At 38.9% G+C, this 19,019-nt stretch overlaps 2 long non-coding RNA genes across 2 annotated transcripts in view; both read right to left on the bottom strand.

Annotated features, from left to right (window-relative positions):
- The window catches only part of LOC139126996 (uncharacterized), a 33,190-nt gene extending 24,758 nt beyond the window's left edge, over positions 1-8,432 (bottom strand). The window contains exon 1 of the long non-coding RNA XR_011550883.1: positions 8,347-8,432. This is a non-coding gene — a long non-coding RNA (uncharacterized lncRNA). The remainder of the gene's footprint in view (positions 1-8,346) is intronic.
- On the bottom strand, positions 119-2,359 carry LOC139126932 (uncharacterized). Its single transcript, XR_011550877.1, has 4 exons — positions 2,136-2,359; positions 1,707-1,760; positions 1,148-1,222; positions 119-393 (listed from the first exon to the last, which is right to left on the bottom strand). It is a non-coding gene; the product is annotated as an uncharacterized lncRNA (long non-coding RNA).
- Positions 8,433-19,019: the final 10,587 nt, after the last annotated feature.

Raw genomic sequence — 19,019 nt, 5'->3', positions numbered from 1 at the left:
CATGGCAAATAAATGTCTGTCCATGTATTTGACTCTAATAAGTGTCTTAAAATATGACATCAATTTCTCGTCACATCCTCATCTACCCATAGGTTGAAATGAGAATGCCACACTTCTTCTGATGGCTGGCAAAGGTTTTCATTCCATCACCTGCAGTAATGGTCTTCCATACCTTCTGACACAATATTTCAGAGATGTTATTGTCCACGGCTAGTCCTCCGCGTATATTTGAAGCAAGAACACCCGCTAACTCGCAAACTTGATTTCCATGGACGCTGCCTTCAAATGCGAGATTCTCATCACAATTGATTGTTTCGAAAGTTTGCAGTATATATGATGGCATGTCTTGTTGCAAGTTATCCAATGTGTACATTCTCTGAGGCTTGTAAAAACCTATAATGAAAGAATAAGACAAAATCATTTTAAACACAATTGAACGGTTAGATCGAAAATGAGTTTTAATTTCTTGTACTACGTCAACACGTGTAATGATTTTTTTATAGTTTGAAAAAAGATAAGTAGAAAATACTGAAATAAAAAGAGTGTTTAACAAAGCCTAGTGAGGAAATGCAGAGATATGACATAGCCTGGTGAGGCGGAGCAGAAACATATCTACATGTGAATTAATGTTATGGATCTGTTGATATGCTTAATAAATATTCTTAAACTGTACTTGAGTGTGTTTCTTTCACTGGTAACCATTTTACTATTTGATGATCACACTTGAATTCCCCTCAGTGAGGTGGGCCATTTTTTATTTTTAAAAAGGGAAAACTGAAAGGAATTCACATTATTGCGTCAATCTTTTTCATATGCCAAGGAGGGAAAACCTTTCCTTTTTTCTTGGCCTTATATTATGTCAACTAAATGAGGAAAATTACAGCATTGAGGCACAAACAACTTGCCCAAGTGTGTCCTCCCTATCCCAAAATGTATTGAAGCATTTGTCTTTCAATTAATTCATGTCCGATTTATAGTTTTGTGCTTTGCAAAACATTTAACAATTTTTTTCCAAGTTTCAAAAGGACACTCACTACCGCTTTTTAATTGACAAATTATTGTAATATAACGACAAAACATTTTTTTTTGCAATTTGTCATGTCATGCCACCATGGAAGCAAACAAACAAACAAACAAAACAACTTACCGGCACCTGGTGATTTTCTCTTCACCGACTTCATTGGGCGCTCTTCACTGCTATTGTTTCCATCACTCTGGAATTCTGAACAATGGGATATGATGTTAAAATGTGGCTTTCCTAATACTTTACAGTGTATGACAGGGGAATGGCGACCCCCCCCCCCCATTCATAATTGACATGCTGACATCCTTTATCAATTCCTCAGAGGACTAACCCATGAAACAGCCTAAGTCACACGATGCAAGTATAGAAACACAAACTGTTGAAATCCCTGTGAATTTATTTTCTGGCGAAGGGGAAATCCCCCTTGTTGATACTGCTAAATACAGTCCCTTGGCGACAGTAACTCTAGCATGCACTAAATGTTGATTTCCTCAAAAAGTGATCTCAATGATCAAACAAATTCTTGTATCACATACTCATTCACTTCTAATTTAGTGACAGTGCTTATGTCCAATTCTGATCCTGGTGACACAAATTACAAACACAATGCTCCATGGTAACATTCTCGTAGAAAAGTCTAACCGTACTTACATAGTACAAATGAAAAACGTGACTAACTCACCTTTTTTGGCTTTTGACACTGTTTCCACTTCAATGGTACGTTTATGCTGAGAGGCTGTAGACAAAAAAAATGCAAATATATCAATGAATATACCTTTCCACACTTCACTTTCGTCACAAAAGATAACTGAATCGGTCATTTCAAGTGCTCCAATAAGTCGCAAGGTGACATGAATGAGAAAGTACGGAATTCACAATGATACTCAGAATCACAGTCCACCCAATGCAAGCGTACTTCAGCTGGCCTGGCAAATAAATAAAAACTTTCCGACTACATGTACGCGTGGTAAAGAGACGTCATTGGAAAGGGCTTGCAGAAGGGGAACTATCTAGATCAAACGAGAGCATGTTGAACACAATTCGGTTGAAATTTTACACCCAACTTGAGCTTAAGGAGTTAGAAGATCGGAAAACAAAAATTCAAAAATACCTTTGACGTTTGACAGTCCATGACCTTTCTGCACATGTCCTCGAAAACCGCTGGCGGAGTTGTATTCCTTATCGCAGACTGGGCATTTGAAGATCGTTTTCAAGTAATCTGTGGTTTAACATCGTCATCTCCGCTTTCTTCCCCTAAAATTGAACCCCAATCTATGTCTTTGTTGTCAAAAGAGATGAAATCCTCGCGCATCATCGTTGTATCACTGACAGCTATACTAGATACCCTGCTAAATTCAAGCGTAAATACCACAACATCCGGTCTCAGTGACAGTGACGCAGGCGCAGTGACGCCTTGATTGTTGCATGTCGGGTAAAAATGACGTCAGTGTTTATGCTAATACGAGCTCAGGGTGTCATAAACTCCGGAAGAACTCCAGCTGGCGAGCAAACAAGATAGCGGTAGCGTAACGCGCACCCAGACAATAGAATGTGCTGCGTTTCTTGACCGTTTGGTGGAGGGACTGTGTGACAACCAATTAAATTTCGATGTGTCACTAGTAGTCCAGTCATTTTAGGCCAAAAAAGGGGGTAACCCACCACAAATTGCAACAGAATTTATTTTTTCACCATTCATCTCAGAAAAACCCATATAAAAACATATCAAAAGTCTTCCAAAATCCGAGGAGTGGAAAACCGCCTAATTTGCATAAATCCAAAATGGCCGCCCCGGTATTATAGTTTCAACGCTTTTGGCCACTTACTGCCAAATATTGGTCCGATTTTAATAATTTCTTTTTATTTCCATATACCTTGTACATTCCCTTCATATTTTAGACATTTTTACAATAATTCCATCGTTATTATTTACAAAACAGGGACATGAGTCAGAATTTTACTGTAAAACAATAGCATTCTCACACACTATGTCTTGTAATCAATACTTGTTTTATTGTATACGATACAAATGTCTGTAATGTGAAATAAATAAATCAATCAATCAATCAATCAATCAATCAATAAATAAATAAATAAATAAATAGATAAATAAATAAATAATATATAAGAAAGAAAGAAAGAAGGACGAAATTATTCATCAGTTGTTGTTCGTCTTTGCTAGTAAAGGGAAAGCAACTCCACTTCATATTTGGGTTGTTTGTGTTTTGTGTGTGATATTGTGTATAACATAAGTGTATATCATGTTTGGCTGTTTTGTGTAAAATTTTGCTCAGCCATGGCGAGAAGTACATGTACCCGTAATCTACGTGTCATGTGTTTATCCGCTCTGGAGCGGAGAGATTGCTGTGACACTACGATACTTTGGCGCTACGTTTCGAAAACAGAGTTTTCTTGGGTACACACTTGGAGATAGGTTCGGTTTAGAGAGAGACAGAATGGCCGGAGAGAGCTTTGTATTGTGTCTTAGTATGACCAAGTTCAAAGATAAAAAAGGAAACACATAAACAAGAATCATAGAATGACAAAAATAACGAAAAGTCACAATTGAACAAAATTGAGCACTGCATCAAACAACTCAGATTCATTAAGAATCTATCAACACACAAACTCGCCAACATTGAAATCAACATACTTAGCAAAGGCTTAAAATTCATTCCCACAACAAATCATCCTAACAGAATCCACCTGTTAGGGAACATAAAATATACATTCCGAAAATGAGACTCTGATATATCATGAGACACAGACCGTACAATACCCAGTCAAAATGAACTCGAAATGGATCCCACATACAACTGAGAACACAAAACTAGAAAATTATTTAGAAGCAACAAAATTGGCTATTGTTAACACACCTATTCGAAACACAAAAAAAAACAACATGACACGTGCAGAACAAATAGTGTTCAAAACGCTATCAAAAAACAAGAAGATAACCATCAAACCGTTTGATAAAGGACGGGGGACAGCAATTTTAAACACTGATGATTACATAAGAGAATGTCAACTTAACGATCAACAATACTACACAAAATTGGCAACAGATGACACAAAAAATACAATAGAAGACATACCAGTACACAATCTCATAACACAAATGTACAATGAAAAACACATTGACCATCACACATATGAATATTTGAATCCAGTTGATAGAAAAATAAGAACGCCACTTTGGTACCTTCTACCGAAAATGCACAAAGTGCCGCCATCAGGAGCTATGTTCGTAGTACTGCCAATCATAAGTGGATGCTCCAGTCCAACATTTCACATATTCATTGACCATTTTCTCAAACAAATCGTCAAGAAAGAACCAACATACATTAAAGACAACAGACTTTATACGGAAAATTGAGATAATCAAAGTTCCGGCCAAAGCGACTCTAGTAACAACAGGATGTAATTTCCATGTACAGGAATATACCACATGATGAGGTAATTGAATCAATCGGCAGAGCATTAAATCAGAAAAGATCATCAAACAGTTACATAATCAAGCAACCACCAACGAAACACATGATAGCTCTGGTAGAAGTAATCTTAAAAAAAACAACACATTCGAATTCAACGATGAATTCTACTGGTAAATATGGGGATGCTCGATGGGGTCCCCGTCTTCTCCAGAAATAGCAGATATTACATTTCATGAGACAGAAACGAGAATAATACAGAAACACAAACAACAAATATCCACCTGGCTGAGGTTCAGGGACGATGTTTTTCTGATTTTCATCGGAACACAACACGAACTCAATGAATTCATATCAAACATCAACAAAATGCATCCTACTTTCAATTTTTCGTTTGAAAGCTCCTCTCAAGAAATCACATATTTAGACCTATCTACAAAGGTCGTCGATACAACAAAGAGAATATTCTCGACATCAACACACACACAAAGCCAACAGATACATTTCAATTCTTAAAAAGAAACTTATGCCATCCGGCAGCAACATTCAAAGGTCTGATCAAAGGTGAATCATTACGATACATCAGAACATGTAAGAACGAAATCGATTTTACACAAAAGTCACACAATTTAGTGAAAAATTACAAGACCGACAATACAAATAAATGAAATAGAAAGCATTATCAGAGAGACAGATCATAAAAGCAGAAAAAGACTGCTTGAACGACAAAAAGAAATAAATAACGCCACCAACAATACCAACATATAGCCTGTTCATAGAAAAGACAAAAATCAAGCAAGCCCTGACAGAAAACTGGAGTGAACTTGAAAAAGGTGAAACACTAAAAAAAACTGTTCCAAAACCAACCTATAATCGCATATATTTATTAGAAGGAACATAAATATAGGTGACACACTTATAAGCGCAAGACTTCACAAAAACTACAATAGCTCAAACTCAGAGTCACACGAACCTACACAAACACAACGAGATCAAACTGTAGACATTCTAGCTTCCCTACTTGTAAACAACAAACGTAAGTGGAACAACATATTAGCAAATTAAAAAATCTAACAATCAATCAATTGTGCTCACCAATCAAAAATGAATTTTAAGTGGCTGATGAAGAAAACTCTGTTTTCGAAACGTAGCACCAAAGGATCGTAGTGTCACAGCAATCTCTCCGCGCCAGTGCGGATTAACACAAGACATGTAGATTACGGGTACGTCTCGCCATGGCTAAGCAACATTTTACATAAAACAGCCAAACATGATATACACTTATATTATACACAATATCATTCACAAAACGCAAACAACCCAAATATGAACGATGTGTGGAGTTGCTTTCCCTTTACTACCAATACTATTTAATTCCCATGTGATCTGTACACCTTCCAGGAGACTTTAAAGCCCCTCTCCCTTTGCTCGGCTCTCCGCGCTTGCACACTTTGTCAATTCAGGCGCGGCTGTTTATCTACAATTTGGGTAAAATAAACAGCATTTGGGAAACTGGTAATTTTACAATTACCAGCTAGTATTGAATCTCATGTTGAGTTTCACAACTATGGTGACAACCAGTGTACCCTGGTAACACAATATCAACACACTATATATAACTAGACTTCAAACCAGGTTGACTGTGTTTGATATGAATAAACCGCCAACTTTTTATAGGACGAATGTTCTAAAAATGCGTAAATTCAGCCGGTGGCTTTAATGTGAAATAGGGAATAGGTTATTGGCAAATTAGCAGCCAAAAACAAATGGATACATATTCTGTATTAGTTATACTGAGATTGCTTTTAATATATTTTACACCATATATGTTAGCATCTTGCAAAATTAGACCAGTATTGATTGGAAGGTGAAGTGTGTTTGTGTACCATTGTTTTACCCTGAAATTCAGACTTGTGTGCCTATTTTATTCATAACTACAATTGGAAATGCCCTAAAAACGTTGGAAATTAGAAAAGAATGTACAATTTATAAGAAAATAAAAAAAATATTGTCCAAATCGGACTGATATCGCGTAATATGTGGTCATAAGTGTTGAATCCATAATACCGGGGCGGCCATTTTGGATTTATGCAAATTAGGCATTGTTCCACTCCTTGTGTATTTATCTATTTACTTATTTAGTTATTTATTTATTTATTTATTTAACATTACAGACATTTGCACCTTATAAAATCATGAAACAAGTATTGATTAGAAGACATAGTGTGTGAGAATACCTTTGTTTTACAATTATGTTCCTGTTTTGTAAATAAAAACAATGAAATTTTTGTAAACATGTCTAAAATATGATGAAAATGTACAAGTTACATGGAAATAAAAAAAAAATTACCAAAATCGGACCAATATTGGGCAGTGAGTGGCCAAAAGCATTGAACCTATAATACCGGGGTGGCCATTTTGGATTTATCAAATTAGGCACTTTTCCACTCCTTGGATTTTGGAAGACTTTTGATATGTTTTTCTATAGGTTTGTCTGAGGTGAGTAGTGAAAAAATAATTCTGTTGCAATTTGTGTGGGTCATTTCATATTTTGACTGGACTATAGCTCTGATCGCTCAGCTGTTTTATGTGAATGTATATACCAACGCGCACGTGTAGCTGTAAGTAGTTTCGGTGACAGTGAAAATATGATTTATATAAACATGTTTAAATACGGCGTAACAGAACACTCGGCCCTAGACGGCTCGACCTGGGGCCCATTGTGTCGATGATCGGAAATCACTCTTTGCTCCCTCATGGTCCCATATTCACAAAAACACAGAAAAACGTATAGTCCTTTGCCCTGATATTTGCATCTGATGAGACATAACATGTAAAGCCGTAGTTGACTTTGCAGAGATTTGCATATTGATTGCTGATTTCCTGCGTTGGCTGAATGGAGCCAATCAGAATGTGAATCTCATAAATCGTATATATTATTATAAAAAATATTCAATTTTTACAACGGCCCTAATGGGATTCGAACACACACACACTTACGGCAACAGAGCCTGGCAATGCGCAACGATGAGGTTCAGCTTGCTGCTGGCACTCACTGTCGGCGAAGAGCGCGCAATTTGTATTTTTTTATAAACGTTTAGTAATCACTTTATTTAGGTTCACACTGATGGCCTTGTTTAGCACTAGATCGTGCTGTAGTCTTATTTTCTTTGCTTCACCTGAAATAAGCAACATACTAGCTAATAGATGCGGGCATGAACTTCAACGAGTTTTACCGGAAGAAGCATGTGAGGCGTCAGCAAAAGCTGCCGACATGGACACCACCACCCCTCAGAATGTGGTCAATGTCAAGAAATGTAATTTTGATCTTGCAGACAAATACAACGGGAACTCTGAAGACCACCAAGAGACGTTTAGCAAATCTCTTAGTATATAATATCAAGTTCTTCAACATTTCGCTGCAAACGGTCTTCCACTGCCCTCTGTCATTGGACTGGTAGCCCCTGTCACAACAGGGAGCGGCATGGCATGTGTCAAAATTAGACCTACAAATGTTGAATAACGATAGTTCGAAATTCTTCTCAGGTCTACTCCGGTTTGGTCGGGGTTTCCTGGTACAACGTTAAAATACAGGTTGATATTAGAACTATCTAAACAATAAGGGAATGGCAATACAGGCGTAGCGAGTATGATGGTGTTTACTTTTGTTTTCTTTTTCATGAAGTAGCCAAAAAAAGTACCGACTAACAGTGACAAGTAATTCTTGAAATTACGTTATGAATTGATAATATACAATTGGCATATTCCATTACTGCAATAAGAACGTAAATGTCAAAATACAGACAAAAAATAGGGATGAAGCTTGCAGATAAGACACAAAATAGTGTCTTACAGCCAAGTTATATAAAATAAAATGTGATATTATTGACAAACCTCTTCATTGCCCAAATCGTCTGTTGACACAACAGTACCGGATGAATGTTTTTCATTGCCTGAGGCTGAGAGAATTCTGCAGGAAAAATATTTTAAAAAGATCAATTAGACCATGGGCTAGAGGGAGTGTCTAGGTACCCTTCTCCCTCACAGGATAACAAACCTGTATTTTTCTTCGGCTTTGGGATCCCTGAAATACGAAACGGATTTTTAAAAGAAAAATATAGGGACTCAATAGCTGTAATGGCCATATTTTGAAGGGTTATGCAAAATTACGATTTTGTGACCCACATGCATTTTTGTCAAACCTGTTTTCTTGTAAGTCGTATGTTGAGTCTTTTTTAACATAACCTAACTGGTGGGTTATCATTTGTAAGGCCATTCATTCTTCTTTAAAATGATATATTGTAAAATGCAATATTTTCTATACTTTTCATGAAATAGGACCAAAACTTACCCCATACCCTAAAACTTTATCTCGCAAAAACAGCTAGTCTCAAATTCTGCAATTCTTTTTTTTACCAAGAAAAAATACAAATGGCAATACTTTACATTCAGTTGGTGTTTTGTTGCTACAGGGATATGTCACAAATATGAAAAAGACTTTTAACAGAAAAGTTTTGGCACACTATAGCGACAACGTCATTTATTGAAAGGTAGGGTAAAGTCACATTTCTACTGACTCATATGCGTTTTAGTTAAACCGGTCTTGTTGTAAGTTGCCTGCGAAGCTTAATTTGACCTAACCTAGCCTGTGGGGTGTCATGAAAAAGGTAAGCAACCTCAGCAGTATCAAGCTATGGATTACAGATCAGGACGGCCAAGCAGTTTTGCTGGATCTACTGCTAATGCCAAGCAAGATACTGATAATCACTTGAAGTATTGCAGGGTACAACAATGAGCTGCAGTACGCCATCGCCGAAATGAGTTTTAGCTACAGTGATAGAATCAATGCTGCAGCAAAGAAAAATGTGGCCTATTAGATGGAAGGCCCCCCTGCAAAGACAGACAGGCTTAACGATGACATGCTTCCTGCAGGGGCCAGCCCTTTTCTCAGACTTACCCCACCTCATACCCCTACACTTGCAGGAAAGGGCATGGCCTGCAACCCTGCAGCAGAGCCTGACGCCAAACATGAAGCAAAAATAACAGGAGTGTTGGTTGTTGTGGTGGCTCTTGGAGGACTATTTATTTATTTGCCCTATGATGCCTCCGACATTGTAGGACGATGGACAACGACAGGCTTGTTGTGTCCTTGGATGCCATATTGGTGGAGTATAAAAAATTATATAAGTTGGCTTGCTGGCTTAAAGGTGACACATATGTGGGCCAGGGAGTGTTTGTTGCTGGTGTTCTCCTTATCTACATCCCAGCTGTGGCGTTCATGGCGATGATGAGCATGGTGACAGTGGCTCTTCTGTTCTCTGCAGCCCACAAACTCACTAAAAAGGGGAGACTCAAGGCGCACATGAAATACTATGAATCCATGCTCTTAAAAGTCTATCATAGAGAAGAAGGCGATGTCCTATCCTAGCTGGACAAGTTACCTGTTTTCATGGAGAACCCCTTGTCCATACACTTGTACAGAGTTTATCAAAACAAGCATCAGTGGCAGTGGGAAGGACCCAATAGAAAAGTAAAGGTGGTGCCTGCTGTGTGTGATGGCAGCCAGCAAAGCAATGATTTGCTTGGGATGCCTTTCACCCTAGAGGCCATTGAGAAGATGAAACCCAAGCTAATCAGAAAACACTCCGCCATCTTCAATACAGCATGTGTGAGCGAGAACATTGTCAAGAGTCTTGTTTCTTTGGCTAGTAAGGGCCTGGGTAGCTTGCTGCCTATCGAAGGCATGAAGGAGCTTTCAAGGATCTGAACGCTTTCAGACTTGGTACAAAAATTGTGACATTCTCGGGTTGACAGGGATAACTTTGACAGCCCTAGGCTTGTACCACTCAGAATGAAAGCATACTTGTCCTCCAGCTTGCCAACCAGCTATGGCACAGGCAGTGGGCCGCAGGGGCCCTCCTCCTTCTTCTCCTCCTCTTGCTCCATATCCTCGACATTCTCTTTACGAAATTGAATAATTTATTGACTCTGCCTTTCAATTTTATATTTACATAATTATGGCCTGATGAACACATTGTCACCACTTTATATAAAGGGGCTTTGCTGGGAGGGCTGTCCATTGTCTACTCGATGGGCGTGGAAAAGTAATGAAGATAGAGATCGGCAACCCTGGTAAAGCCACCTTTAACAGAATCCTACAGCTTTGGGAGCTGTGGTAATGGTTGTTGCAACAAAAGACGTGCTCTTGCAGATAAAACATTATCCTGAAAGATCCCACTCTGAGGGCTCAAATCATATTTGGATGATAGTTGTCAGGGCTATTCTCAATGCAACTGCATTCATAGGTGGCATTATATTGTGCTTGCCAAGAAACTGTCTCGCCAGGGGGTAGGCCTTCGAAGCAGAGACAGAAAGGCATAGCAGGGTTTTGGAGAAATTCAATTGAGACAGAGGTCTACATAGAGCAGATGCAGCAGATCCAAAACTGGAAAAGACAGACAAAGAGCCAAGAACTCGAAGCAGACAGAGAGCAGTCTTTAATGGATGAGGACTTACAGCTCTTTTTGTGGAAGAAGGGGACTGAAGAGTACTACACGCCAAGCATTGGACAGAAAAATGGAATTGATCTATGCCACGGCAAGTCTTGTCAGCATCCAGGTAGAGATTCTCTTTTGATGGGACTGCTGCTGGACTATGCTGCTGACTTGCTGTTTGACTTGCCATATTTCTCTATGTCTCTCAAGAGCAAGACACTTGCAGTCAGTTGTATGTGAATGGCAGATGGCTTGTTGTCTTTGAAGACATTTGCCGCAACTTGCTGTATTTGGAAAGGCCGATTTTCTGCTGGATTTGCCGTACTTCTTTGTCTCTCACGAGCAAGACATGTATTGGCGGATGTGTGAGACATCTGCAATTAATAGTAGGAAAATAGACAAAGCATGCTCAGCTTCATCAAGCCCTCTGCCCCAAGAAAATTATGATCCACACACCCTCTGCAGATCCTGCAACCCCTCCATTACTCTATGTGGACTTTCAGAGGCCGTATGCCCAGAAAAGGTGGCTCCTTGGCTCTAAAACCAGGATATAGCTCGTCTGTATCATGCTGGCAGAGGTGTGGTAGGATGGCCAAGACCGGCGTGGGGGAAAAGCCTATCATCCTCGAGAACGTCGACACTGGTGAGGTTTCGATCATCCTGAAACACATTCCCAGCAGAGCAGAGATCCTTTGCATCTACAATTTTTTTTGTGGCTTGATAGCCAAGTTGCGCAAGCCTGCCTGTGGGAGGTAGCTATAGCTCTACTGTACCCCTGTTAAACTAAAAATGTAGTAGCCATCATATTATCTTAGTCATTCCCCAGGGCTTCTTGCTGATGTGAAATACAATAATACCGCTGTTGTCCTAGCCAAAGACATTATGGTCAGGCCTCCCTGTCTCTCAACTTTACCAATGTGGGACAGGGGGTGGGGTATTGACGCCATTGAAGGCTTTATCTAGCCTGTCTTTTATGGCATACATCGATGGGCTGTCATGATGATGCTTTGCAGGTAACAAAGCTGAGTGGAGCACCCAGTGGAAGCAGTTGTCATCTGTGTTTTTCATGTAATGATTGCCTTCTTGTTTCTGAGAGCTGCAAGTAGTGGGATGTACGCCTCTCAGGGGTGGTACTAAGTGATGTCCAGCTAGAGGGTGGTAACTCTATCAGCCAACCAGCCTGAGCCTCTCTGTGTCCACTTTTCCAACATCTCCAGAGAGTGAGGAAGACAAAGTCTAGTGCTTCATCAATCTCCCAGTCCTGTCGTGAAATTCTGGCTCCGATTGATCTGGGTTGCCACCTTATTTGTGTAGCCCAAGGTTGATCCTCAGTACCAACTCGAACAATACCCCCTCCACCAGTCTCAACCTCATCAAGAGGGCTCAGGGGTCAGCTCCGAGTCGATGCTTTTTTGCAACATCCATCTGCCAGCTCTGTAGGTAGTTCTTCACTGCATGAAGTGTGCGGCTGAAGGTAAGTCATTCCCCAGACCAGGTGCTTTGTTATCAGCCATAGCTGATGTGTATACTTATTAGTGATATATAATTTTGTAGGAATTTTATTTCTGTTAATAAAAAATTCAAATGCAGTCGAAGGCTTAAAAGCACCATAACTTGGCCAAAATGGCAGGGTATTGTTCCAAACTATCATATCCCGTTTCCTTGGCCTCATCATTCGCCTTATTTCCCCTGCCAAGCTTTCACTTTTTAACTGTCATAACCCACACCCTCTACAAAGAGAAAGCTGGTTCTAAACGCCCACCCTGAACTTTAGAGAGGCCTTTGTGCCACCCCCTTCTGGAGCCTAGAGCGGTATTCTAAAAAACTTGTTCATGCAGCTCCGGCTGCACAGCTGCAAAGAGCCCATCATCAGCCACTTGCACTTTGCCCTTCATCGCATAAGGCATACCCTTCATCATATATCTAACAGTAAAAATATTTTGCAAATTAAAAAAAGTCTGCCACTTTGCAATGGCTTAGGGAGTATGGGAAAGGAGTACACACTATAGCCCAAGAACTCTCATTTTGAGGCGAGAGTTGCTTGTCTTTGGCGAGTTGCTCTGTTGCATGTTGTGAGCCTCCTGAGTAAAATGGAGGTTTAAAGAGGGAGGTGTGGAACAGAAGCAGTAGTTTGTATACTACTTGCCCCACGAGCCATTTTATGTTAAAACATGAGTAATACTCTGATTTTGCCATACCCTTCAAAATATGACTGTTACAACTATGACATGCCAATATTTCATATACTTTTTATGTTAAAAGTCTATTTGATATTTGCGACATGTTTCTGTTGCAAATAAAACAAATTGAATACAAAGTTTTGCCTTTTGTATTATGGTTAGGTAAAAAATTGTTAGAATTTGAGTTAGCTGTTATTGTGACATACGTTTTCGGCATTGGTAAGTTTTGGTCCTATTTCACAAAAGTTATAGAAAGTATTGCATATTACAATATACCATTGCAAAGAACGATAAATTGCCATTCAAATGATACCCCACAATTTTGGTTATGTTGAAAACTAAGATCAACAGATGACTTACAAGAAGATATGTTTCTAGTAAAATTATATTTCCTATTCTAGGGATCCCAAGGCTTCTGAAAAATACAAGTTTGTTATCCTGTGTGGAGTGCACATAGACCCTCTAGCCCACAGACTAAATCGGCCATGCTAATTCAATGCGTGTACAAACAATTACTGACATAGAATTGTATCATTGTATGGTATAATTTACTTGCTAACATTCATTAAAAACACTCAAACACAAATGTGTGTGCATGCCGATATTCAAACACTCACAAAAACTGCAAACACTGGACACAATGCTTGATATATGTTCAGTATATTTACATATATTAACAGATATGGAACACAATATTGATTGTATCACGGTTACTCTACCCCATCCATTACGAACTTGTATTGTTCGAAGGTGTGAATGAGGAGCTTACATCCGGGATGCGTACACAAAGCCTATGACGTAATGGCGTGCCTTCTGGCGTCGCATCATTGTACTTCACCATGACCTTAGCACTAAGAAAGTCACAAATTCTTTGCATTTTAGAGAGGGATCGACTTTGTAAAAAGCCCAGCTCGACGGATAAACATGCATACTTAACAGAGGAGTTGGTAGTTTCTATCATTATAAGAATTAATGTTGGCAAATAACGACAATTGTATGTTGTATGACGGCAGACATGCATCGCCAGTACAGGTACTGTGTCTTTCGACCCTTCAAATCCCGATGTGTAGTATTGAAAACTGTACATCTCAGAATTAAACTTGTAGCATGTGTCTTTTTTTTATTGCTTTGTTTGCAAATTAAATTATTTTCGACCCTATCCACGACTGTTACGTATGTTATTGCCGACGATGTCGAACTCCGCCATTTTGTTCTTTCGTGTCTTGGCTTTTTTTTAAATGCATGGCAATCAGTGAACGGATTATGCCACACACAGATACCACAGATCGCTTTAAGGATATTTGAAACTCTTGATTCCACATTTTATGAGTTAATTTCATTTTGCTGTAAATAAAAAAGGCGATCGATTCCTAGACCGTGACATTGCATTCCCGCTGGTCTTTCAAAATGGCGGCGATACTTCCAAACAAAATATAAGTGCAATATTCAACAAGTGTGTTAGTTACGAGTCTTTGCAAACATCTGCAGGCTCACTTAATTGCAATGGCTATTTCATTTGGCCTTTCATGCTGTTTTTTTTGAGATTTCAGACATTGTTTTATTTCGGTTAGAGACGGCGGCCATCTTTTTTCGCTACCCGGATCAGGTTGTTTACATCAAAGGTCCTGACTCTATACCGTTCCATTAAAATTACGTGTGCCGCCACTGGATACCAGTAGGCCAACGTGTGAACTACTCGTTGACAACCTTTCGTCCAAAACATTTATCGAGACAAGGGCGAAAACAAAGGAACAGGGCGGTTTCCTAACCGTTGGGGTAGAGTAAGCGTGATTGTATACATAATGTATATCTCTATACATGGAACATTTCAATAAGTTGATATGTATATAGCGTATATCCAAGCAGATCAAGAGTATACGTAATGCAGATCTTTGCACACCAAGTGTACACTGTATGTTATACATTTTATAGTACACTTAACGTATTTGACAAATGTACATATTCAGTATTTGTGTATATATTGTTGTATACCAAGCATTTTGCCCAGCGAAAGTGGATAGCACTGTATTCACCTACTTAAAAACACATTCACATGGGTACATATATACAATGTATGTGCACACATACACATTCGCATGAAACACACGATAGATACGTACGTACGTACACACACACACACACAAACACACAACCGCACGCACGCACACACAAACACACACAAACATACATACATACATACATACATACATACATACATACATAGATACATACATACATACATACATACATACATGTACATACATACATACATACATACATACATACAGTTTACTTTGACATGAATTTTACTCACATGCACGAAATTCCGATAAGAAGTCCAATTAAAAACCTGTTAATCTTCAAATCAGGTTTGTGAAATACAGCTGTCAAGGGTGACAATTCTGGTGTCATTATTTTAAATTCACAAGCAATGCGTCTTCAGCAGACTGCAATTCCAGCAAACTTAGGATTATATCTGTGAGGATAAAATGAATTAATACGTGTTTCAGATAGGTGTACACAAGAAAAGTTTTTTTTGATTTGATAATGTAGAGAGACACGATGAGCACAATAAACTTTTTAATTTCAATTTCAATTCCAATACGTCATTTGCCTATTTCAGTCAACAAAGACGTTGAAGATCCTGGGAAAACTTTATATGACAGTGCCAATTTTTAAAGTACTGCAAGCATAGAAACATTGGCTTCGGTAAAGACAAGACATTGCCACCGTGGAAACCTATGTTATTTTGCTATTACTGAAATACCATGGAAAGGTCCCAATGGAATGAGTGATAAAACAAGGGATTAAGCATTTGACTTGTTACAGTGGATACTTTCAAATCATTTTTACGACAAACGTGAGATGAACATCTATTAAAACTTTCGATTTTTCCACATTATATACCAGAATACCACATAATAAATTGAAAAAACGCTTGAAAAACATCATCAACCAAGCATTTTTCTACGAAAATGGTTCACACGCCGTTACAAATATGGAGTATTAGGGTATACTTCTACTTATTTTGTTAAAAATATTACTAATGCTAAAGATTTTTATACCGGGAAGGACATTATCTGTTTGCTTGATTTCCTCGTTGACAACATATTTGTTGGATTTGGAGGACAAATTTTCCAACAGTGTATAGGAATTCCTATGGGTACTAACTGCGATTCCTTGCTTGCCGACTTATTTCTGTTCTCATACGAGACAGAATTTATCCAGAACCTAATCAACAGAAAAAGGTCTCTGTAGCTAGAACTTTCAACCTAACATATAGATACATAAATTTGTTATTTCAATAATAACTCTAAATTCAGTGACTATCTCGCTATGATTTATCCTCCAGAATTGGAGATTAAAGAAACTACAGAAACGACCTCTTCTAATTCATATCTGGACATTTACTTGAATTTGACTCTAATGGTCACCTTTCTACTAGGCTATATGACAAGAGAAATGATTTCAACTTATGTAAATCAATTTCCCACACCTTGTCAGTAATATTCCACTTTCACCGGCTTATGGGGTATACATTTCCCAGCTTATTTGATATGCAAGAGCATGCAGTTCACATGGTGATTTTGTAGAGAGACATGGCCATTTCTCTTACAAACTGTTGAATCAGGGTTACTCCGGGGTGAGTCTTGTCAATACATTCAAACGCTTTTTGGCAGTTATTGCAAGCTGGTAGATAAATACAATATCTCTCTTCGACAAATGATCGCTGATGGCATCGGTGACATTGAGCCTTAGTTAGTGACCACTACCTATCTGACTTACAGATTTATATACGACGGGTGCCACATGTGGGGCATGATGCGCTTACTATTTTCGAAACACCTGACATCACTTCTTGGTCTTTTGACCAGGGGTCCATATATCTTTCTTTCATGCATTTGACTTTGTTTGTGTACCATCTATTTACTGTTTGTTCTATGCAGTTTTGTGTCTATGTTTACAACTATTGTATTACGAATTCTGACCTAGTGTTTATCGGATTATGAATTGGTATGATTGCGATTATTTTGCATGTGCAACAGGAAAAGTGTTGGCTTACTTGGAGTCCATTTAATATTTGAATCATGTAATCCTTAAACTCCAGCGGGCAGAATAGGTGTTTTGTAGATTATAAGAAATGCAACATTATAACCAATTAGCCTAGAGGCCGTAAATATTTCGTTAGTATGTCTACCATACTAGCAAAAAAGTTATTAAAATTATCAAGCAAAATTATTGAATAGCATTAACATCGGTTAAACAGCAGTGGTTTCATATTTTTTAACAGAGAATTTTGGTGTAAGTGGATAATGTAATGGATTGCAATCGAAAAAAGACAATATCGATTAAAAGCAGATAAGATTTTTTATTGTCGACGATCTATTTACAGACACGTCGGCTTGAAGGATGCTCGGGTCGAAAATATGCCAGATATAATTTATCTGATATAATATAGACAGAAAAATTAGAGTGCACTAAGACCAATTGAAACCAGGGTAACTTTGTTGATTTTTTGACCCGACAATGTAAGTGTTCAGCTCAGCGCATGGGTAACTCATCAGTTGACTGCTTCCACATAGCAATTAAGAGAAAAACACTGCTAATTAAACTGAGAAGCAATGTCTGAAATCTCGGCCTCATCTTTATGAGGCGCTCATAATAGAACACTTTGTTTGCCGTCCGCGTGCTGGTAGGTTTTCAGAGAAAATTAAGAAAACAAAAACAATGATAACACTATTACATAAAATATATTTTCCGGCAAACAAAGAATTTCCTTTAAATGGCCTAATTAGAAACGACACCCGAAAGAAAACGTTTTAGCCGTGGAGGGCGCGAACATACGTATGACTGTAACACATTCGTGGTGACGATTTGACCGAGCAACAGCTGACTTAACTCAACTGTTAGCTAAACGGCTGGCCGATCATCGCCGCGATTTGTTTTACCACGAGCTGGACAAGGGTAATGGTCTCTTCAACTCTCTCAACACCAGGGCATCAGGTCATGGATACGGCCAAAGTGGACAGAGATACAGACGTCAACTCATGTTTCGCGCTCAAATAGCAGAACAGCTGATCGGTAATTTCTCATCAAGGGAACGTCCCTGAGAGCAGCCTGTCTGGCGGCACTACGTCTCATTCAGCGTAGGAAATTAACGTCAGTCCTGCGGTCCGAGACCGACTGTTTCCCCGTTGGACCGAGAGTTTCGTCGCGTAGGTGGTCCTTGGTGACCGACTGAAATATTACACTCTTCATTGGCGGTTACATAAGTTTTGTTGCTTTTATTTCGAAACTTTCTCTGGATAAATGCTTGTACAATTAATTATCTATGGCACGGCACGGCGAAACATTGCACGAAAGTTGACCTGATCAGGTCAGGTGGTCGTGAACTGTTAGGATTATAAGACGATAGATTTGTTTTGCATTACAGCGTACCGAATTGGCTAATTTCCGTGGCTATCACAATTTTCCGCCTATGAAATCATTCCATACATCAAACTGTGACGTGTTGCACACACGCTGAAGCACTGGCGGTGATTTTCCGTGTTCAAGATGTTGAGGTTTCTGGAAGGCTGTGAGCCGCCCAAAAAGAAGACAAAACAATCCCCCGAAAAAAAACTTTGCCATCAGAGAGAGTATGACAAAACACGAGGGCGAGATCATTTCAGTCTTCATGGCAGGTGGAATTTCGGGACTGGCTGCTGTACGATAATCACAGATGTACTGCATGACCTGTCGCAAAGCATATGGTGCTCTCCTCCGTCAATAAACTGCCAATACCATGTAAGTCGTCGTTCGTTCTCGAATAATTCTCAGTACCCGTTTGTTGTGGAAACAAGTAACTTTAGACACTCAACGTTGACTGCCCACGCAAAATCTGAATATCAAA

Source organism: Ptychodera flava, unplaced genomic scaffold (assembly GCF_041260155.1).
Source record: "Ptychodera flava strain L36383 unplaced genomic scaffold, AS_Pfla_20210202 Scaffold_28__1_contigs__length_4768798_pilon, whole genome shotgun sequence".
In the NCBI taxonomy this organism is placed as follows: domain Eukaryota; kingdom Metazoa; phylum Hemichordata; class Enteropneusta; family Ptychoderidae; genus Ptychodera; species Ptychodera flava.
Note: the sequence above shows the minus strand (reverse complement) of the source record. Positions and strands in the feature narration are given on the sequence as shown.